At 40.4% G+C, this 23,469-nt stretch overlaps 1 protein-coding gene across 6 annotated transcripts in view; it reads right to left on the reverse strand.

Moving 5' to 3' along the window:
• The window catches only part of TCF20 (transcription factor 20), a 182,882-nt gene that overhangs the window by 40,930 nt on the left and 118,483 nt on the right, over nt 1-23,469 (reverse strand). For 3 of the 6 annotated variants that reach the window (XM_048500903.1, XM_048500902.1, XM_048500898.1), the window contains exon 1: nt 4,119-4,287. The exons of 2 other annotated variants lie outside the window; for them this stretch is intronic. The gene's annotated coding sequence lies outside the window, so the exon portion shown is untranslated. Of the gene's footprint in view, nt 1-3,136; nt 3,196-4,118; nt 4,288-23,469 lie in introns of those variants that run through there. One more of the 6 variants, XM_048500900.1, reaches the window with a different exon arrangement.

Genomic DNA, 23,469 nt, shown 5'->3' on the forward strand with positions numbered 1-23,469 from the left:
AGAAAATATTCCGTAGAATTTTTTTGCAGTACTACCTCAATTTTCAATTTTTTCCATTAGAACACTGTGGAGGAAGCCTCAGGAAAAGAGTGGGGAATTTTTAATATATCTGGTTTTTTCCCCCAGGCCTACATATCTCTAACCACGGTTAAAGTTTCATTTTTTTGCATGGAGTAAGCATGTAAGTTCAGAGCTCCTTCAGGTTGCACCAAAAATGAACACTGGTTACTCAGCACAAAGATACCATCTACCTGGAACTATATGTTCTGGACGAAAACATGGCTTTATAATGCATAGTACTGTTCTTAGACTTACAGTGCAACCAAATGAATGTCTGAACAGTTTGGCTGGAATTACACTGAAATAAGCAAACTACAGCTTGCAATATTCACTCACCTTCCCCCAAATCAAGTCTGAAAACAAAAAAGCAGACTTCCCCTTGTTATAGGGAAAAAACACGCTTCCCACCTTGATACAACCTCAAACTACAACTTTGTGCAAACAGAGAATAAATGAATCCAAATGCCAAGCGCAGGAAGCGCAAATGAGCATAAGGGTCATTCAAATGCTACCAAAGCATGGTTTAGTGGTGCATCTGAACCATAAAACAGAGCTCCTTTTCATAGAACCAGCTCTTCATGACTGTAAATGTTAACAGCACACCTTGCAAACTATTTATAAAAGAAAACATACATGCTATTTTGCCTTTTTGGAACAAGACCATTTAAAGAGAACAAGTGTGGATAATAGATTGAAAGCACCTTCCTCCCGTCAAAATTCTCTCTTCATGTCATGTATTAGCACCTCAGAAAAACAACTGCAAGTTAGGGTTTGTTTGTTTTTTGCTTAAGCAGAGGAGTGACCATTTAAATGCACAACTCCAACATACTCACTGTCTTGAATTTACACACTCTAGGAAGGATTGTACAGCATTACAGCTGTCCCAGAATCCTGTAGAGCTGCTTAGTGGTTTGAACACAGTTCTCTTATATCCTAAGAGAACTGTGTTCAAACCACTAAGCAGCTCTACAGGATTCTGGGACAGCCACACTTTCTCAGTATGACCTTACAGGGGAAAAATTAGAGGGTGGGAGAAGAACGATATAAAATGCCCTGAGCTACTTGGAAGAAGCAGGAAAAAAACGGATCAACTGGTTACTGATATGGGAGCCTTAAGTGGCCCAATGATAGCACTCCTATCCACTTCCGAATAAACAGATTCAAAACTGCATTCACTGTTGTCACCATCAGGAACCAGTGCAGTTGTCCTATTTTTTTTCAGGTTTTTTGCTACCCAGTAACTTCCAAGAAAACACAAAAAGTGTACTTTGTAGATATTTTAGTGTTACTCTCTAACCTGACCTCGGCCCAAAAGCAAGCAAGCAATTTGCCTTACTTATGAGGAGTCTAGAACAGTGGTTCTCAACCTGAGGGTCGGGACTCCTTTGGGGGTCAAACAACCCTTTCACAGGGGTCACCTAAGACTCTCTGCATCAGTGTTCTCCATCTGTAAAATGGATAAATGTTGGGGTTGGGGTCACCACAACATGAAGAACTGTATTAAAGGGTCGCGGCATTAGGAAGGTTGAGAACCACTGGTCTAGAAGAACATGAAGACAATGTACGTTATGGCTGTTAACAGTTTAATCATGACTATGTAGCAAAAAAGGGGGGAGAACATTTTTAGGGTGCCAAATCCACACTACCTCAAATCCAGGGGTTATACATAAAAGCTCCCCATAGTCCACAATGAAAGAAAAAATCAAAGAAATAGCTACTTATAAATACAATATAGATTTCTGCTCAAAACTATTATAACACTGTAGTTATAAGTCTGTCCTGAATGGCCAAGGCTAGCCTGATTTTGCCAGAAGCTAAGAAGGGTCAGCCCTGGTTAATATTTGGATGGGAGATCATAAAAGATTATCAGGGTCATTATGAAGAAACAGGGAAAGGCAAACCACTTCTGAACATATCTTGCCTTGAAAACTGTACTGGATTGTCCAAAGTCAGCTGCAACTTGACAGCACTTTACACTTACTCATAAGTTTAAGCAGGACATGAGAGGGTGACTGTCTAGAAATCATCATGTTCATTAAAGCAGCATGTTTTAATACAAGATAAAAATGCAAATAAGTTTTAAACTAAGCAAAGTACAAGTTTAAATAAATGCAAACAGAAAAAGCTACCAGAAGGAAGCTGCATAAAGTTTAAAATTATGAAACAGAACAAAACATATACAAAATATATACACAGCATTAAATATATTCAGCAAGTTATACAGAAGCAACTGATCATTTTTAATAAACACTTTCCCCATGTTTTCCTCAGTTCTACTATTCTACTGCTTTTCTTCTTTGACGAAAGCAGTTTGGTAAATCCCCTAAAACTGAAAGTTTAAGAAAAAGAAAAAAGTTGAGTTTTCCTGATGGAAAAGGAAAAAGGGAACAATTTCAACCATGCCTAGTGCAGCCCACTCAACTGACACAGTTATCACCACAGGGTCACAAGACCCCAGGAATTAAACTTCCCAGGACTGGAAATAGCTGCTTGGGAGATGGGAAAACAGAACCACCACGACCCACTGAATTCAACCCTATGGTATGTATCCCAAACATCCTCCGCCATGTAGCTCTTTTCATTGGAGGAAGGATTCTAATCACCAGTTGCTGTGTAAGATCTTCTGGTGTCAATGCTTGGCATACATATAGTAAACTAGATAGAAGAACTGGTGTTTTTCTGAATTCTTTCTTGCTCTTTGACAAAAAACTCAGGGTTGGATATATGGAAGTCATCCCATTTTGCCCTGTAATATATATCAGGCTAAAAGTCTGTGACCACAGGCCACTCACTAAGCTCAACAGGCTTTCCATCCAGATGTCATAAGTTAATTCATATATTCTCACTGCTATCCAAAAACTATCTTGTGCCTCTGAATCAATACAATAATTACTGGTTACAATGCAGATCCTGGAAAATATTAGGAGTTACTTGCAGTTTACTTTGAACACCCCATTAAACTTACTGAAAAGTAACAAAGATTATTTCAACTGCAATTCTGTACACTGTAAATGATATTACTACTTTTTCTAGGTCTTCAAGACAATAGTTTCTAAAATGTGACTGCAGCACTAACCTGTAGTTCTTATAACAAGCTGAAAAAAGCAAGGATACCTTGAAATGATCTTTCAACTTCTGTCAAGAAAAAAAAATGATAATGCACTCCTTAGTTAAACATTCCATGAAGTTTTTATATAAATATTTGAAGGTATTTTCTTTTGATCAAGTGAATAGAAGTGATGGAGAAATTACACTGTTCTCAGTTTGAGGCCCTTCTCCCTCCATTCCACGGAACACTTATTTACAGACAAAAATAATCTCATATGTTTTTACCACAGTTTTTTTTAGCAAATTGAGATTAATTTTCATCCTAATATCATGGAAGAAAAAAAGGAACAATCAATATCTCCACAACACATGGACATAAATGAATAACCTATCTACAACATATATATTTTTAAAGAAAATTAACAGGATGATGAGAAATCTGCCTATCCATTTTATCACCAGGCCTAACACAGTGTTCCTTGCTCTATTCCATAACCACCTACTCCCAAAGAACATGCAAGATATGAAAAAATCAGGTGATTTCAAGGAATGTACTCAAGCGTGAATTCCAGGCAATGCAAAATGAGAAGGGATGCTTTTCCCTCCTCAAATCTTATTTCAGCAAGCATAATCCCACCAAAGATAGAACGACTGTCACATTCTCCAGGTGTTCAACAAGCCATTTCACTAACCCCCTGGTAAAACGGATACAAAGATAAAAATATGATAGAGAGGGTTCTAAAACACGCGACTTGGAATTGGCAAAAAATAGAATTATCTGAGGTCCAGAACTGATCCAACTCCAATCCGATCTTGGCACTTCCTCTCTGCCCGCCCAAACCAGAAGAGTGCATTTATATTTACTATTATATGAGTATCACATGCAGCCAGGCTAGGGGAACGGATGCCGCGGCCCTAGCACCCCATCTCCTTCCCCCCCACCCCGGTATTCGCGCCCCGCCCCTTCCATCGGGGCCCGCGATGGGGCTCAAGCCTAACAGCAATCATACCCAAATCTCGTTCTTCTTCTCCCCGCCCCCCAAAGGGGAGCGCGGAGCAAGTGGGATCTCTCAGCGGCGCAGGAGATCGCGGGGATCCGCTCCGGGACGGGGGCGGCTCTGCAGCGGTGGCTCGGAGGTTTCTCTCTCCATTCTCCCCTCACACACAGGAAATAACATAGGGTCACCTGACACAGCCCAGCCAATAGGGCGGCGGCGAGCAGCGCGCGCAAAAGGGAGGAGCGTGGGGAAGCAGCGGCGGCGGATTCTGGCGGTGTAGGGTGGGAAAAAGGCGCGTGCGCACAGTGGATGTGTGCGCGCGCTCTCCCCCACCTCCCCTTCCCAGTTACACCGAGATCCGCAACAGGCCGCTCCTTCTTGCACGCGTTCCGTTAAAGAGACGGCGAGAAAGCAGGATCTGCCCAAAACCACGCCCGTGAAAGCGGACCGTAGAAACCAATAACCGGTGTTAACGGAATCTAGCAGCCGGAAAGAAAACACTGAGACAGAGTGTAAACTGCAGGAGAGCAATCAAACCTTGTACCTCTCTGCATCAACGTAAAAAGTGCAATCACCATGCACAATTACCAGGAAATAAATCCAGATGAACTAAGTGGGATTTACTTCCGAATAAACATGAACAGGATTGGCTTAGATAGCATATTTGTAACCAGAAGGTGTTAATTTCTACTCAGAGCGTCGCAGCCCTCAGCGGACTCACTTCAAGGCCAACGACAACTCAAAGACTACATGCGAGCTCCAGATTGATATTTGTTCCATTAGACGGACAGAAACACACCCAGAGGCAGACGCATAAAGCATACAATTAGAGCAAGCGAGAAGATCGGTTAGGAGAACTTTCCATTAGTTCCCCCACAGACTTGCAGTAAAGAGGGCTAAAAATCTTGTTCAGTCTTTCCATTCCCTATTAAATACCTACCCTGCTCTGCTAGAATGTAAACAAAAAAAGGGGGGGGGCTGTTGATCTTTCCCCGTTATAAAGTCACCAAGTGATTCACCAAGTGATTCAAATGATTCAACTTTTCATCCTCCTTGTTATGCAAACAAGGAACTCAATTGCCAGTCATTTATTTTTTTTTTACTGCTCACACCTCTCTCTCCCACCTCCCACCCCGTGAAAGTCCCTCCTATTATGGATTTACAAGAAGCAAATTTTTTTTGGGACAGTATTAGGTGAAGAAGGCCTAGTTGAAGTCCAGTATCAAATTTTCCTTTCAGTGCAACTCTTGGAGTAATGTAGCAAATAATGGAAAACCAACATGGTTTCTGCAAAGATAAGTCCTGCCTCATAACTTTGTAGAGTTCTTTATAAGTGCCAATAAACATGTGGACAGGATTGAGATGGTTAGTGTTGTTTATTTGGATTTCCAAAAAGGCTTTTGATAATGTCCCTCACCCAAGACTCCACATGTGAAAAAAGATATTGCAGAGCTTGAAAAGGTGCACAAAAGACCAATCATCAGGGAACGAGAGCTGCTGCCTAATTAGGATCAGTTGAAATCATAGAAAAAGAACAAATAAGGAGAGATATCATAGAAACTTATGAAATTTTGCCTGGAAGAACCTTTTCTATAATACCATAATACTATACCCTGGAGACATTAATTGAAGCTGAAGGGCTTCAAGTCAGAACAAAGGGCATACTTCTTCACACAGCACATAGGTAAACTGCGGAACTCACTGCCATAGGTTATGGGGATGGCCACTAACTTGGAAAGCTTTAAAGAGGAATGGACAAATTTATGGAGGCTATCAGCGGCCTCAAGTCATGATGGATAGCTGTTCCCTCCAGTACCAGAGCAGTATGAGCCTCTTTATATTAATTGCTGGGGAGGATGGGTGGGAAGATGTTGTTACAGTTATCTAATTGTGGGCTTCCTAGAGGCAGCTGATTGGCCGCTGTGAGAACAGAATATTGGACTTGATGGGCTTTTGGTCGGATGCATCATGGTTCTTCTTACATTCTTATGCTCTTAGTTTTTTTCTGAGACAAATACCTCTGTTAGCATTTTCCAAAAGTAGTTGACCAAACTCAACCTTCAATTCATTCCCCAGGACAAATTCCAACACAGATTTCCAGTTCACAATTCAGAGGTTCACTGGGAACAGAAGATGGATATCTACAGGTTCTCTTCAGTTGGAATATGTTTTATCTTCATTAATGTACTGACAGATTGATCCACATGAAGCTTGATTATGATACTACATACATTCCCAAGTAATTTGTCCAGTCTTCCCCTGAATCTTCAGTACTGGCAACAGAAATTCTGAATTACACTTAGGGTTACTAATTCCTGCTTGGGAAATATCTGGATATTTGGGGGCAGAGCCTAGGGAAGGTGGGGTTCAGGAAGGGGATAGAATGCCATACAGTCCCTCCAAAGCAGTCATTCTCTCCAGGGGAACTGATATTGGTCTGGAGATCAACTGTAACAGTAGATCGCCATGTGCCATCTGGAGGTTGGTAACACTAGCCTCTGTGTAAAGGAAAAGATAAGACACCATCATCTCACCAAGATATCAGTAGAACCTGCTGGATCAGAATACTGGCCCATCTAGTCAGCATACTGTTTCATCCAGCAGCCAACCAGTTGCCCTAGAGGGCCAAGCAGGCCAAGGCCCTTCCCTGAGTCTGCCTCCCAGCACTGCTGTTCAGAAGTTTGCTGTCTTCGAACATGGAGGTTCCCTTCCGTCAATATTCAATACATTGATTGTATTACAGTATTCATCTTTCCAAACATTGATTGCAAGGAAGAAGACTGGTGGGGGAAAGCTTTTTAAAAAATCTTTGATCCACTTGTCTATTGCCCCCTTTTCCTCATTTGCAGCCCAATCTAATTTCAGTAAGGCTGGTGCCCAAGCATGTATAGCAAGGAACGGTCTTGTCTTTTGTACAGTTGTCTTGGTTATGTTACAGAATGCTGGCTTCAACAAAAGGCAAAGAGAGAAGAAGTTGAACTGGGGAGCTCTCTTTGATTCTGACAGATTGTCAGAACAGTGCAGATTTTTTCACCCAAATTTATAGCTTGCTGGCAAGGACTGTCCCCAGCATAGCAGAAGAGGCCAGCAAGTCAATAAATCTCCATTACGTGAATCATTAAAAGCATCCCTGGGTGGTAAAATACAAAACTGCAATTATTGCAAATATCCCATTTTTTCAAATCACCTTTTTGAAAACTTGGACCATATTTAAAAAAAATATTTCTATACACAGATTATTTTGAAGGTTTTTAAAAGCTTTTTTCACAGAGTAAACAATAATCGCGATTATTCTAAATCACAGATTAATTTTAGAATGATCCTATATGTGAAGAAGCAGGGAGGGAAACAAATAATATTCTTCCATTATCACTGAAAAGTAAAAATAGGATATGAATATTTCATAATTTCTGCAGTCAAAAAACAACATTAAAACTTTGAATGACTAGATTGGAACATTTATATACCAGCATCCCTAACCTTATTTATTCTAGATGAACAACTGCAAACTCAAGAAAGCTCTTTTGCATTCCCAACTGAATATTTCTCTGTGCCAGATTACAACAACGTGCAGCAACTTTTCAAATTCCTGAATATCACCAGTATTTGAAACCAAAAAGTCTTAACTCCTTAATCAACAATTTCCCTTATCTTTAATTTACTGTACTATCAAAAGTTTCACCCTAGTTTTAGAACATGCTACATCAGGAACGCCTTTTCTTCAATTCAATTCAATTCATTTTTATAAAACTGTTAATACCCTATTTTAAGAACAATTATAATTCTTGACAGACTCCTAGAAGCAGGAATAATCAGCATTCTCCTGAAACCATGGCAGTGTCCAAAAGAATGCCATAATATCAAAATTAATTAGTGGGCTAGTCTCATTTCTCCAAGATGGAGGACAGAAGGTAGCACTAGGGGAGAGGATGTCATTATAACATTCTTTAGTGGGAGGGGTCCCTCAAGGGGCAATCCTCTTCCCAGTGTTATTCGACATCTACATGTGTCTCATTGCCCAGCTAGTTCAGAGTTTTGAGCTGGGCTGGATCAACATGGTGACACCCAACTGTACCTGTTGATGGGCAGCCAGCCAGATACCGCTGCAGTTATTTTAACCAGTTATCTGGAGGCCATGGTGAAGTAGTTGAGAAAGAGCCGACTGAAATTGAATCCATTGAAGACAGTGGTCCTGTAGCTGGGCTGGGGAGACTCTGGTTCAGGTGCCAGCTTCCCACTTGATGGGGAACAGCTGACATCAGGTTCATCCCTTGAGTCTGGGGATGACTCCGGATACCTCCTTTCTGATGCAGGCACAGGTCACCAACATAGCCAGAGTGGAATTTTTCCATCTTCACTAGATCTGGAAATTGGCTTCTTGCCCATCTTGGCCTGACCTAGCCACCATGATCCATGCAATGGTCACCTCCAGGTTAGATTACTTATGCAGTGCTACCCTGGAGGCTGATCCAGAAATTCCATCAGGTGCAGAATGCAAACATGCAGGTCCTTATAGGGACTCCATGGCAGGCACACATGCAACCAGTGCTCCAACAATGGAACTGGCTCTAGGTAGACTACTGAATTTGGTTCAAGCTTTTGGTGTTGACCTTTAAAGCCCTTTAGTGGTCTGGAACCATCATAATTGCATGATATATAATCTCAATATAGCCCTCTCCTCTCAATATTCCCCCACAAAAGAGAATGTCACCCATCGGGTGACTATTTACTGATGGTCCTTGGCCCAAAAAGCATTTTGTTATCCTCAGCCAGAGCCTTCTTGGCTCTGGCCCCAGCCTTGTAGAACTCTCTCTCAAGTGACTTGCCCTGCAAGACTTGGTGCAGTTCCATACAGACTGAGATGTTCTGCCAGGTCTATGGTTGACAACAGTGACAGTTTCCATCTTTCCCCTCTTTCCTCTTTCCCTTCTCTCCCCCTTCCTTTCCTTCCTTCTCCTGTCCCTTTTCCTCTTTCAAATTATCCACTAGTATAAATTGTTCTTTTTTTCAATTAGAATTTAATTTGACCTGCCCTTCCTTTGATTGTTTTAACGCCATTCAAATTTTATTAATTAAGCTTTTAATGTTATTTATATAATTTTCCTGTCAAATCTGTTGGAAGTCACCCAGGGCTCAGTGTGTTGGGGAGGGGAAGGGCAGAAAATGTATACATTAAAAAAATAAACTTAGGCAGAGCAGCTGCATTTCAGTCTTCGTGTGTTACTTCTAAGAATAACAGTTTTAAAACAAAAATATATGTTAAAACTTCTGGAACAATTAGCTTCACTAAAATATAGAACAATAAAAACAGATAACATCTCTCTGTGTTAAGTACCAGCAAGTCACAGCTGACTTATAGCAGCCCGTTGGGGTCTTCAAGACAAGATACATTCAGAGGCAGTTTGCCATTGCTTGCCTCTGTGTGGGCTGAGTGTGCTGCAGACAGGCAGAAGCTAGCGTGTGGCTGGACAAGCCAGAGTCAAGGCAGGCAGCACCTTAGGCATAGTCAACTAGCCTAGAGTCAGGGCAGGCAGCAAGGAAAGGCGTAGTCACAACCAGTCCAGAGTCAGGACAGGAAGCAAGCAGAGGTGTAGTCTAGGCAGTTGAGGGTCTAGGAAGTCTGAAGTCAAGGCACAGGCAGGAGATCAGGCAGGCAGGCTGAGAGCCAGAGGTCAGAGGGAGACCAGGCATGTGGAGGTTATCAGGAAGTATATTCACTGCACCAAGGCAGAGCCAAGCGCAAGGCGGGGTTTATATGTCCTGGCTAATTAGGCTGGGATCCTGCAAGAGCTCAATCGTCCTCAGATGCAGATGCCTCCATCTGGCAGAACTTTCTGCCATGCCTTGCAGCAATGCAAGCACCTCTCCTTTGACTCTGCAGCTATAGCCTCTTATTTTACATCCTTTGAGCAGCTGGCTTGTTACTTGGTTCTTCTGAGATTCCTGAAAGTTGTTACAGTTGCACAGCATCAGGCTCTGCCTGAGCTTACAAGGAATGGCTTGGAATTCCCTGTGCTGCCTGCATTTCCTTGTGAGGAGCCAGTTCTGAATGCACAGTGTCTTCAGGCTCTACATCAGGGTCCTCAGTGCCCAGGTCAGTGGCTGGCTCATGATTCTGAGAACTGTGACTGACCCAATGTCATTCACTAAGCTTCATGTGGAGAACTGGGGAATCGAACTTGGTTCTCCAGATTAGAGTTTGCTGCTCTAAACCACTGCACCAGACTGGCTCTCTGAGATCACATCTACTGTTTAAAAATCAACAGATACTTCCCATTCAGCTTTCACATTTACTCAAACAAAACTCATATATTTCCTGTTCTCATTTAAATAACAAAAAAAAACCTAGAAAAAGGTGTGGTTCTCCAGCTCAAAGGCTTTTGCTTTCTTGGTGAAGCATCACTCAGCTGGAGCTTACCTCCTTCCTTCATTACAATCTCAGTGCATGAATGAAAACTTCTGGAGATCGGAACTTCAGAAAGACAGGACATCTTGTTTGGTCTGGGCTTTACTAGCTCCCAGCTGCACTTACTGAAAGGGGCAAATTGACAGTTAAAGAGTAGAATAGGTCTAACTCTTGCCTCCTCAATGTTTTGAGGACCTTTAATTCGACAGGTTGGTTTGGGTTTATTTTGACCCACTGGTTCTGGTGATATTCAGGATTAGTGAGTGCAAGTGTGCCATTTCAGCAGAAGAAGCAGTCTTCTTCACCCCCTTTTTTTCTTTTCAGTTTCTTACTTTCGTTTTCTCTGCTTTCTTTTTTAAGTTTCCCTGGACCTGCTACACAATTTTTAGAGTACTGAAGAAATGTAAAAAAAAACAATTTTTATCAACTAAATAAACCTTGTTTTTCTTTTTCACACGAGTCTGATGTTTAAACAACACCAAATAGATTTCAAGATTCACAGACTTTAAAGCATCTAAGATGGATGGGTGACAATAAACAGGTTAATTGGTTAATTTATTGATTTATTGACTATTTTGAATGTGGAATTCTCAGCTATGGATGCAGTGATCTGTAAGCTCTTGGGAGTGATTTAGAAGTATGCGAGAGACTTCGTTTAAGATCTATCTTGTCTCTTGAATCGGAGTTACTTTCATTTTGCATGGCTTGAACTTGCACAGTTGTGAGGCTTGGCATTAATGAGCAGAGGGCTTGAAAAGCTGGACCTAAAATATTTTTGACTGACTCTTTATTTAGGATTGGTTTTGCGTTTTTCTGGACCCGAGTTGTTATTCTCTTGCCTTGAACTGGACTTGTATAGTTATAAACTGTTCAGCATATTGAGTGAATTACAAACTTTTTGATTCGAAAATATAAGATATTGGACATACATGTATTCAAGATTGACAAAAAACTGGAGAGCTTGTAATAAGTAAGCTTATTTGCTTCCTCAGTTAAGGTACATTAAATTTTGACTGCATATGGTAGAGACAAGGGATTTTTTAAAAAAAGATTTACAAGTACTCAAGAGTCCTTTTTGTAAAGGTGAATGGTTGTGGGAGGTGTAGGGTTAAGCTATGCTGAAATTTATAATTATTCAGCTAAAGACAGCATCACACCTATTATAACGGGACTGCTTCTTGCTGACTGTGGGAACAGAAGCAGCTATTATCTTTGTTCCATTCTTTAAAAGTCTTGCTGATAACTTTTTTTTGTTTTGGTACATTATAGTTACTTCTATATTTTTAATACTTTTTGTGTATAAATGGAAAACCCCATTTATTTTGATTGCTGCTGCCACCTACTGGAATTGAGATAAACAGCTTCAGTCAATCTCCCTGCAAATTAGCTAGTCAAAACTTAATATGCAGAAAGATTTTAAGAGTTTAAAACAAAAAATTCAACTATCAAAATCCAATATCAAAGATCATTTAAAGAATGATCTGCAGAGTATAAAACAGAAATTTGTCTAAAATCTGCTTATCTTCAATGAAAACGTTCAGAAGAATGTCCAAGGCAAAGGGACAACCATTCAGACCCAACTGGATTTCTTTTGCCAAGCAAACAACCAGTAAAAAAAGAATACTGAGTGCAGCGGAAACAAGAGAAATAGATCTTTAAAAAGTAGTGTTGAAATCCATGAAAATATATTCCAGTTGGTGAAGATATTCTTGATATTGAACAGACCTACAGAGAACTGTGTTAGTAGAAAAGAAGATTGATATACTAATCTTTCAATACCCACTGAACATACTCATGAAGAAAAGTGAGCCTTACTTTCTAAGACAAATTCCCCTGAAAGAAGCAGCAGAATATAATTGGAAAATTTTACTTGCTTTAGAAATGCTGCTATCTGCAGGGAAAATGATTATAAAAATTGCAAATCAGGCAAAACATTTGGCGACGTATCTTGAAGATGAAGATTTCTTCAAAGACTCCAGGACTGACTTTAGAGAAAAGCCACCAGTAAATATAAAAGGTCACCAACCCAGGAAATTGCAAGAACATGGATAGACTCTTTGGAAATTTCAAGAACAATCTCCTGAGAAAAAGCCTTCTGGATATTTTAAAGAGCATTTACCTAGAGGATTGAAAGAAAAAGGATTAAAAACATTGGCGTTTATGCTGGAAATGCAGTGAGAAATCTTTTTCTTTTGTCTTATGTTAGAAGATATTTTAAAATGCAGATATTAATTTACACTGAAACATGAAAAAATACCTTTTAGATAACTCTATATAATCTCAATACCTGTATTAACTAATTATATGAGTATAATAGCCTGAAGAAATTGCAAAACTTAGGTACTAAGCCTTTTTCTTTTTCCTTCTTTCCTTTTCCCTACACTATTTAGAATGGTACTTGGTACTCTTTAAGTACAAATTTATATCTTACGAATATGATTTTGATATACAAGACGAGCATAAATTAATGTTTATCTCTCATATATAATTTTAATATGATTTTATTTACATGGAAATTTGAAAGTTCCTGCTTAAGAGAACTGGAAAGTTAAAATGAGAGAATATTTTTGTATGACAAAGTTAACTGAATAGAAGTCCAAAATATGAAACTAATGGAGAATCTTATCCTAAATATTACAACATATAGTGTCAAGTTTATTTTAGTTAAATGATTTTAATGCACAAGAGCACAAATCAATATATATATTTTCAACAAGTATAAAGGAACTGAAAAAATTATATATATCAAGCTTGTTTTCTTCCTTCCTTTTTGTCATATTTTGAATTGTAGTTGGTACTTTTTTAGTTTAATTGGTTAATAATGTAAATCCTTTTAGTATTGTTTTTTCTTTTCCTTTTTTCTGTATTAAGTTTTAGTTCTGTGGAAAAATATTTTTTAAAAAATATCTGGGGACCTTATTATGCTTAATAGAAACAATTAACCTTTCTATAACGCAGTTTGTTTATCATATAAGGTCATAATACTAGGAAACCAATCTCATATCGAGCTACTTACATGGAAACTCAACAAGAGTTGAAGATAGCTATTTAAAAAAAAATTACGGCAAATAAATACAGAATCATAACTAGATGTAAATATAGTTGCCAACTGACACATACACCCCAAAAACCCCCACTGATTTTCTATTGTTCTTTTTAAAAAAGGGATTCTTGCAGCAGCTTAAACACAAACAGATGTTTTATGATATACACTTTCATAAACAAAAAAACAATTCATCAGATGTTTCAAGTATTCTCTCAGCTGACCGTCAATAAAATGCAAAATGTATCATTTGTGATATTTTTATGAAAATAGTTGGACCCCTCCTCCCATTAAGGGTAACAAGGTGGTATGGGGGCCAAAGTCTGGCATAAAAGCAAAAAATCCCTCCCAACAAAATGGATGCCCCTTAAAGAAATCTGCGATCCATCTTGCATGTCAAACTTGGGCAGGAAGGAAGTTGACAGCACAACTTTCCCCCTGGCCCTAAGGTGTGCTGGAACCTAAGAAAAGTAATCAATTCTTCATCTGGCTTTCTGCCACTTTGCCTCATGCTGTCTCAGGACTCATTTGGGGACATAAATATTGGTATTTTGGCCATTCATAGTGTGTGTGTTCTGGTTCCATGTGTGCTCCTCCACTTGCGTGGGGGCTCTTTCCTTTGCTCCTGAAAACACTGGTCATTTTCCTCTTCACTGCTGCTTTCCCTTTCACGACTGGTAACTATCACCCATCCCTGGAACCCTATCCAACTTCATCCGTTTTCTTAGTCAGTTCTTGCATGCTTTGCTTAAATATATATTTAATATATATTAATCATTGCTTAAACATATTTCTTCTTTTACTATTTGTATTCTTTAATAAACCCAAGTTTAAAAATACAACTACCTCTTCATTTGATAGTTTTCATCCAGGACTATCCTGGTATACATAGGTTATAGATCCCAGTTACCTTCTCTTGCTCTCTATCTCCAGCTAGTTCCTCCCAACCAATGTGGAGGCTGGCTACTTATGGTAACAAAAGGGTCTCCCATATACAAAATAAGTACACTGATCATCATCACCACTAGATAATAACAGTTTTCATAGACATGCAGCTAATTTAATACCCACAGTGTGACTGGAATCCATTGTGCCCTAATAATGTATATCTTGTAGTCTCAATTTGAAATGCTGTTGAAGAATGGTGACTTTTGGATCTTCAGCAAAATTGCCACGTAGAATGAAAGGTCCACCAACTGGTTTCTAAACATTGAGCTGATTTATACCTCTCATTTCTTATTCATCTTTTTTTCACTGAGCCTGTCCTATATGGACAGAATAAGGGCATTGTTGACATATTTCATATATCATGTTAGAAGATGATGAAGTGTCTGATGTTATTAGGTCCTGTCTTAGCGTTGCCAGAGTGTATAGGGAGACAGAGTAGGCACCTGGGTTTGTGACAGGGTTTCAGCTGTGAGTTAGCTTCTCTGTTAGGTGGGCCATTGCAGCTGTTTTAGATTAGAAGGCTGACTGAAAGTGAGGAAATGCCTACAAAGCGCTGTGAGAGAGAAGCATCATTGTTCAGAAATCAGCAGGTGAATCTTTTCATGGCATGATGGGCATCATCACCTGCCAATGTCTGCAGAATAAGTGCTGTAAAAGGAATGCAAGCCAGAGCCAGGTATTTCTTTCCATTGTTTAAAATCGACATACCCTTCATTTGATGTGAAAGCTTTCTTTATTCCTCTTGATTCACAGTTTTGTCACCCAGTATTGGCAGTTTCTAATCCACAGCTTGCTATATGGAAAACTGAACCATTACAATCAAAGGGTAACAATGGCTCAATCAAATTCAGATCAGAAATACATATTGTGGGGCTTCTGTAGGATGTAGTGTTGCTCAACTGTAATTTTGCTGGACATACTTACAAAATTTAAGGAGAATACACTGAAGAAAACTGGAAATAATTTGTAAGGTTTTGATTTTTTTTTCAAAAAAACTCTTGTCAGTTGGAATAATAAATATAAAATTAACTCCAAAAGGACAAAAGAAGGGAGATAATTAACTAGTTTAATCTTGCGAATACCATTTGTATGAGGTAACAATTTATGGATATCAGCATTCAGATTGGATCTGGGGAATCCCCTAGAACTACAGCTCATCTCCAGACTTCAGGGATCAGTTCCCTCAGAGAAAATGGATGCTTTCGAAGGTTGCCCTCTATGGTATTGTACCCCACTGAAGTATCTGTTCCCCCGCCAGGCTGTACCCCAAATCTCCAGAAATTTCCCAACCTGGAGCTGGCAACCCTACCCCCCACCCACAGTCCCAGCCAATGGCCAGGAGGGACTTGGAAACCTTATAACAATTTCATCTATATACATTACCTGCCAGATTCACCAGTCAAGCTGCCCTGTTGAAACACATAAAGGCAGGTAGCAGGAGGTTTCGGTTCATTGTTTGTCTGCAGGTAGTAATAGGCTGGAACTGTATAACTGGAACCTTAATCCAGACAAAGTAGAGTTGCTTATGGTGGGCAGGCCTACTACCAGTCAAGCAGTGGAAATGCACATTTGGAATGAAGAAACATTGTCCCCAAAATAGATTCAGAGTCTTGGATACAGGCCTCCTCTTGGATGGCAGTGGCCAAAGCCAGGATATATTTGAAGTTGATTTGCTAATTATTACACACTGTGGATTAGTGGGATTTGGCCACTATTGTGCATACCTTCCAAGTTAATTACAAGTACAATGGAGTCTATCAGGGGAAGCTGCAACTGGCAGTTGACAGACAAGTTTCAAGCATTAGTTGCAAGGCCCCATTTGTTGCCAATATGGTTTTGGGTTAAAGTCAAATGATCTTTGTGTCTGGCCCAGGATATGTCAAAAAGCACCTTCTTGATGAACCCACCATCCATTAGGTCAGGGGTCTGCAACCTGTGGCTCTCCAATTGGCCATGCTGGCAGGGGCTGATGGGAATTGTAGTCCATGAACATCTGGAGAGCCACAAGTTGCAAACTCCTGCATTAGGTCAATGATTACTGCAGAAAGACAGTTTTTCTGTAGCAGTTCCCAAGTTGTGGGATCAGCTACCCTGAATTTTTCTAGACTTGGGCCCCTGTACCTATTACACAGGCCTTAACGATCTATTTATTTACATAGGTTTTCAGTACATAATGTGCTATTAATTGATTTAATTGGCAGCAGAATAAGTTTGCACTTTTTAAAATAGAATTGTTTTAATGACATTATATAGTGGTGTAAATGTTGTTCCTTACCTTCAGAATCTGTATTGAAAGGTGCACCATACATAAATAACTAGCATGATCCTGTGATATATATTAAAAAGTGCCATGTGAATATTAATAAGGTTAAAATCACCATTCATTCTCTAATGCTACTGATATGCATTTGTGGATGTTGTTAAAGAAGCAGATTAGAAACAAGAGATCTATTTTAAATCAAATATATTCCAGCCAATGTAGTAATGACATTCATATAAAGGATGTGTGAAATTATCCAAAGACCTGGGAAATGATAATAGTGCCCTATATTCTGCACTGGTGAGGTCTCACTTGGAAGACTGTATTCACATTTGGGTATCACAAGAAAGACGTTTGCAAGATGGTAAGTATCCTGAGGGGAACTGTATCATACGGCTGAAAGGGTGTCTGAAGGAGTCCTAAAAATATAAAAGTCAAGCATGATTTGCATAAAAAAGCAGACAGGTATTTTGAATATCAGGGCGGGGGAGGTGGGACAATTGTTTACTGTATTCACTAAAGATGAAGAAGCTGGTTTTATAGAAAAGTGGATTTTAAGTGAAACTTCAGTAGTAAATCCTAATTAAAACTATAATAGTTCATCTATAGAATACACTTTATAGAGAGAATGTAGAATATCCTTCTATGGATTTCTCACAGGTACACTAGAGAGTATCAACCAGAAGGGGTCCAGCTATCAAACATCCCACCTTAAGACAGAAACTTAACTTAATGGTCTGTGGGATTTCCTCCTGATTGCAGAAATAAGCAACTACATAGACTTGAGCCCAGCCAAGAGCAGAAGACAAAGCTTCTACAGGGACTTGCTGCTTTGTATACCAATTCTACCCTCCAGTTCCGGCTGCAGGATTGCTACTAAATCCCCTTGTGACAACACAACACTATGCTAGTGGGAAAGAATTATTGGTGGAACCCTTCTGCCAGCAAAAAACACCACAAAAATCAGTAACATAAATGAGGGAAAGTAGCTGGAAATAAGAACCAATAGAACACTGTAGTATTTAAAGAATAACCGAGTGGGGAAGCACTACTCCCCCTGAATAGGCATGTATGTTTGCGCTCCTTCCCTTTAAATTAGCAAGCCAAGCTTTCAAAATTCTTTTAGGTTAGCTCTAGGATAAGTTTTATACAGGCACAGAGACCCAATATCATGCCTGCAACAGAAGCCAGAAAGAACAATGCACCTACAAAAGAGATATCTTAAAACTTTCCCAATGAAGTCAATCAATTCACACTACTGACCAAACATTTTCACACACACAGCCCCACAACCAAGACACAACTACAACTACACCCAATCACTGCATGCCATCTAGGAGTATATCATACCTAACCAAATTCTAAACTCATAGACATTATCATGTTCTGTAGGAGACCAGGTCACCTGTACTAAAATTCACAGTACTAAAATGCACCAAAGGTTGGTAATGGGTAAACTTATGAAAGGATACTTTGAAAACCAAGGTACAATCTGAGGCTCTTTTTTAAAAAAAAAGGATATAGTGCTAATAGAACCTTTCTGCAGATACTCCACAACAAGTCTCCAAAAATCCAACTCCACTATTGCTTCTAAGGCTGCAATAATATGGCAAGGAATAAAGCAGCCCATGGCTGAAAGTGGGACCTACTAAACATGCTCCATCATCTATTCAGACCACCTTAAGGTCCATGGAGAATTCAAATTCCCATATCCAGAGCATTTCTCTCCTTTTCTTTGCAATATGGGAAAACTTGCACACTGAAGGAACCATCCTATACTCTTCAGGAAGTAACAGTATCTCTCACACAGGAGATATGAGGAAAGCATGTATGCTGCACATAAGGGGAACCTTGTTGAACATAATTGCCTATGGTTTTAATAAACAACCATCACATGCCTATAAAGGAAATGGGGAGCCCAATCACAGTTATGGGTAAGTATTAAGCATTGCATTTCACATATAATTGCTGAAGAGTCATGATACATTCTTCTTTGCAAGATATAAGCACATGACAACAGAGCAAGTCTGACAGAGTCCAATGCAACTCTTTACATAGGGTTGGTGAGTATTTTCCAGCTGCCTACATAACCTTCTACTAAAAGTGATCAGCCAGATGTAGACTCTACACTCAGGGACAATCATGAAGGATTACGAGACCTGGGTGGGCCATGCAGCAACCTTGTGGCAGTACTTTTACATTTGGTTACCATACATCAGTCACAGGTACTGCCTGATCTACCCTTTAACCTTTTTTATCACAATTCTCACATCTGTCTTGTACAAGCAGCTAGCTCTCCAGCATTCAAAGGCAATGATGTTTCCTGTGCTGTGCAGACCACAACTGAGACCAATGACAGCCCCAGCAGTGATAAATGAGAAGCAATTTCTTCCCCTGTGGACTCCCAGGATTCCTCTCCCTTTCCAACATGCCTGACAGACAACAATTGAATAGCTACAGCAGTGGATAGACTGGGGATGAAATAAAGCAAAGCTGTATCTGTTACACAGTAGGCTGTCATAGGCTCCTGCAAGAATAGGACTATGGCCAACAATACTTCTGTGGATTGCTAGCAGAATTCATTAAACCACTGATCTTGTTCAGTAAACAATACCTATTTGACTATACATTTTTATCCCACGTGTTTCCCAAGATGTTCACAAGTGAACTTCATGGCTGAATGAATTTTTGAACCTGGGTCCTAGTCAAATACTTTAACCAGTACACCATATTGGCTCTTGATTAGCCAGCTAAGCTGTAAATCTCTTCTTGAGGTGGTCAGCAGATGAGGAATTCTGCCTTGTTACTCATCTGAACTGACTTCCTGATAATATATGAATGAGGGAGGGAGGAGTAAATTCACTGCCACAATATCCATCAGAACTGCCGCTGTTTGAAACCAAAAAAGACCTGTGGTGTTTTATTACATAAATATTTTGTGTGTTTTAATGTGAGATTTAATCCATAGGTTATTGTGATTTTAAAAAGGCAGGCCTCTACAGTAAGGAAGAGAGAGCTGGATGAGTGATAGAAGTGTATTATGACTGGATGGTAGTTCTACCCTAGGGGACAGTACTGATGGGTTTGTAAAGAGAAGGATTTTCTTTAGAGTGTGTGGGAAGGAAGAGAGTTGAGGTGCTGAGAGAGAAATCTTTGTGGAAGTTATGAGCCCAAGTAGCAAGTGATAAAATATGCCTTTTTGGCTAGGTCTATTTAAGGAACTTTAAAGAATGGAGGAAAACTGTACTTATCTGAAACCATTACACTGTTAAAAATAAATAGGGTTTATTTAAAAGTGTAAGAGAAAACAACTATTTTGTTGTCCCCTTTTACTGCAGTGCCACCCTAAGGTATTGGTCCTTCTGTCATTTTAGCAAATATAACTAAGCCTTCTGATTCTTTGGATCCAACTAAGAATTATAAAGTAAAAATCTGTAATGGCAGCAAAAGTAAGTAGGAAACAATAAGGAAGGCAAGGAAGCAACATAATACACATCGCCTCAGAACACTACAGAGAGGTGCCTGCCTTTGCTGGTGCTACACATAAGGGGTCTCAGAAAAGAGCAAACAAGAGCAAAAAAAAGCAAGGGCCTTTTAGGGTCACAATTTCTTAATGTTTTTCAGCTCCTCATTAGTGTTGGTTAGTGAATGAAAAAGCTTGAGGCAGTGCCATGACTCAGTGGTAGAGCAGAAGGTCCCAAGTTCAGTGCCCAGTACTACAGCTCAACAGATCAGATAGATGGTAAGGTGAAAACTTTCCACATCAGACACTGGACAGCCACTACCAGTCAGAGTAGACAATACTGATCTTACTAGATAAATGGCCCAACAGTACAATGAAGCTCCATATTTTCATCTGCACACAGAAGAGCAAGGAGATTCATAATGATCCAGTATAAGAAAAAGCCTCAAATACTGACAGTTCACACAGGGAACAAGGAGCAGGTGTGGGTGGATGGGATAAAGAATTATAAATCAGACTACACGTCCTTGTACCACTTCTGATTGGCTTTTACGCTGAACTGTTTCCAGTATATGTCTCTATCTGTCTGTCTTCCAAACTGCGCCATTGTTATGTACCAAGCCTGTGTTGTTCCACTGTGTGATAGCCCCTGGTGCGCCCCTTCAGTTCCGAGCTATATGGCTGTTCTCTCTGACTGCCATGCATATGGCAGGGGGGCAAAGGAAGGGGATGTGTAATAAGGCTGTGTCTTGGGAAAACTACCACAGTCCTCTAATGAGTCTGTTAGCTCCCGAAAATGCATGGTTAGGATACTGTTCTACTAAGTGGGAGGTCTGGAGGTTCTATTTAGAGTATATCCTACATTCTTAGACCACAAAGCGTTCCCAGGATGGCTCTCAACATACTCATAAAACAATCTACTCCTGCTGCTCCTTGCTTTTTTGAATTGAAAATTACTGCAGCTTGCAGAATACCCAAAATGCATTGTTTCCTACCTGATTTTCATGTAGTGATCAATATAGTCTTGTGGTTCTCAGCTTTAAGCAGCATCTTCTGTTTTCCCCTTGCAGAGCTCTTTTCCACTAAGCTGGCAGATACTAGTCTCTAAAAATATTATTTTTGTAGTGTGGGTTTCTACATCGAATAATTATTGTTCTCACACAAACAACATCACCATAACTGTGTTATATGGAATATACTAAAAATGTCTGTGTCAAAGCATTATTCCTACAACAGGACTTGAACCTTCCTCCTAGGAGCTGCATGGGGGTTGCTTGTGTTTGTTTCCTATCCATTGGGTTTATTTATTTTATTTATTTATTATTTCGATTTTTATACCGCCCTATCCCCGAGGGATGGCTAGGCATTGAAACTGGAATAGCATTTTTAAGTTCCTCATCTGCCACTTGCTATTTGTCTGTCAAAAGACCAGTAGTTTGCACACAGTCTATGTTTACACCCTTGTCTGCAGAGTACCCCCTCGGGTCAGAGATTGCCCTCCTCCTGTTGTGCTATGGTAGTCTGCAGTACGGAAGGTGGTAGATTTTTTTTATGGCTGCCTGCTTCTGTTCCGTGTAGGCAGGAGTGTACTGAGCTGGTTGACATCATGGGCTTGTTCAGCTGTCAGCTGATTGGTCTCCTTCCTCTATAGCCAATGTGGCAGCACCACTGGTGAGCAACATTGTGATTGGTGGGTGGCGGCAGTTGAGTTACCAGGGATGCTGCAGGAGTGTCTGTCAGTTTGCATTTATTTCTGCAGCTATTGTTGCATTTGTGGCTTTGCTGCTGGACATGCATTGGACTACAATTTCACCATAGGGGTATTAGCCCTTGCATAGGGGGCACTGGTATACAGGGATGATAGCATTTCCCAGTAAGTCAGAAAATATATAGACTACGAATGTTTAAGAGCAGCAAAAACTGAGCAATCCTTCTTACAAGGCAGATTTTAAAAATTGAAATTGAAATATGAAGATTGCACAAAGAAAAAAACCAAGGTCATAATTACGGACAATATCCAATTATCCAATATCCAAGCTTAATTATTGCACAGCATACACTCTTACAGTTAATGGACTGGAGAACTTGAGCCCTCTCCTGCTCAGTTTAACAACCAATCTCTAAAAAGGCTGATCAAAGGGCACTAGGGCAAGTCAGAAAAACTATTCTGTGTAGGACAATTCAGCCTTGGAATATGCAATTCAAAAAATAAAGTGCCTCTAAGCAAGAGGAGCTTCCGTTTTTATCTCATCCTTCCTCAAAACAACTAAAAGAAATGTCTGGCTCACAGCAACTGTATATATAGGTTGGCCTTAAAGGAAATTACGTGCTGGAGGCTACCTAAAGAATATTGCCCTTCAGCAAATGTTTCAACCTGAATACCTAAACCCCAAGCCCCAATGCTCTACATATTACATTGAAATTGAATAGACATGACCAAGTGGACACTGCCTCTGCCAAAATTTCTGTCCCATGCATCTCCTAATCTCTAATGTGTCACAGGGCTGTCTGCTGCCTTCATGACACCATAGTGATTGTTCCCCTCCCCAAGGAGGAATCATCACAACCACACACACCTGGAACTGCAGAAGTTAGGCTGTCTTCCAGGCGGGTTGGAGACACAGCCTTTCAGGGTTTATTCAGAATCAGCCACTGGGAATACTTCTCCGCAGGCAAAAGGATTATGCAATTAACGACATACATCTGCCCTCACAAATCAAGCCAATAATGGCAGAAATGGGTTTCTAGGTCAGGCTGTATGCAGGTATTCTGGCAAGGGTGAGCCAGGCAGCCAAAGAAAAAGAGCTGGTGGCAGAGAGGACCTCTGGGCTGAGAGCTGGGCGACCTGGAGGTTCTGCCGTTTGCCAGGTTCAGATTAAGGTGGTTTATCCACCCCCACCCCCACCCCCACCCCCACCCCCACCCCCCCCGCCTGAGAGCCAAAGGGCAGAGTGCCCTCTGGTCCTGGGCACGGTTAGGCGCGCTGGCGGATCTGCGCCAGAATAAGCGCTGCGCCGCCTGTCTCCGCCCTTCATTTGAAAGACAGCACGAGCCCCCATCTTTGTCAGGCAGCCTCTCGACGGCTGTGATTGAGCGCGCAGGGTCGCTTCCAGAAGACTCCTTTTTCTCTGCAGAGCGCCTTTGAAATCCACCCTGTCCCCGCCCCCGCCCCCGGGCTGCCCCTGGAGTGTGCATTTAACAGCCACAGAGAGACAACGCCGTGTCAGGCATCCTTCCAGTGTC

The sequence above is a fragment of the Sphaerodactylus townsendi genome, linkage group LG06, assembly GCF_021028975.2.
Source record: "Sphaerodactylus townsendi isolate TG3544 linkage group LG06, MPM_Stown_v2.3, whole genome shotgun sequence".
NCBI lineage: Eukaryota > Metazoa > Chordata > Lepidosauria > Squamata > Sphaerodactylidae > Sphaerodactylus > Sphaerodactylus townsendi.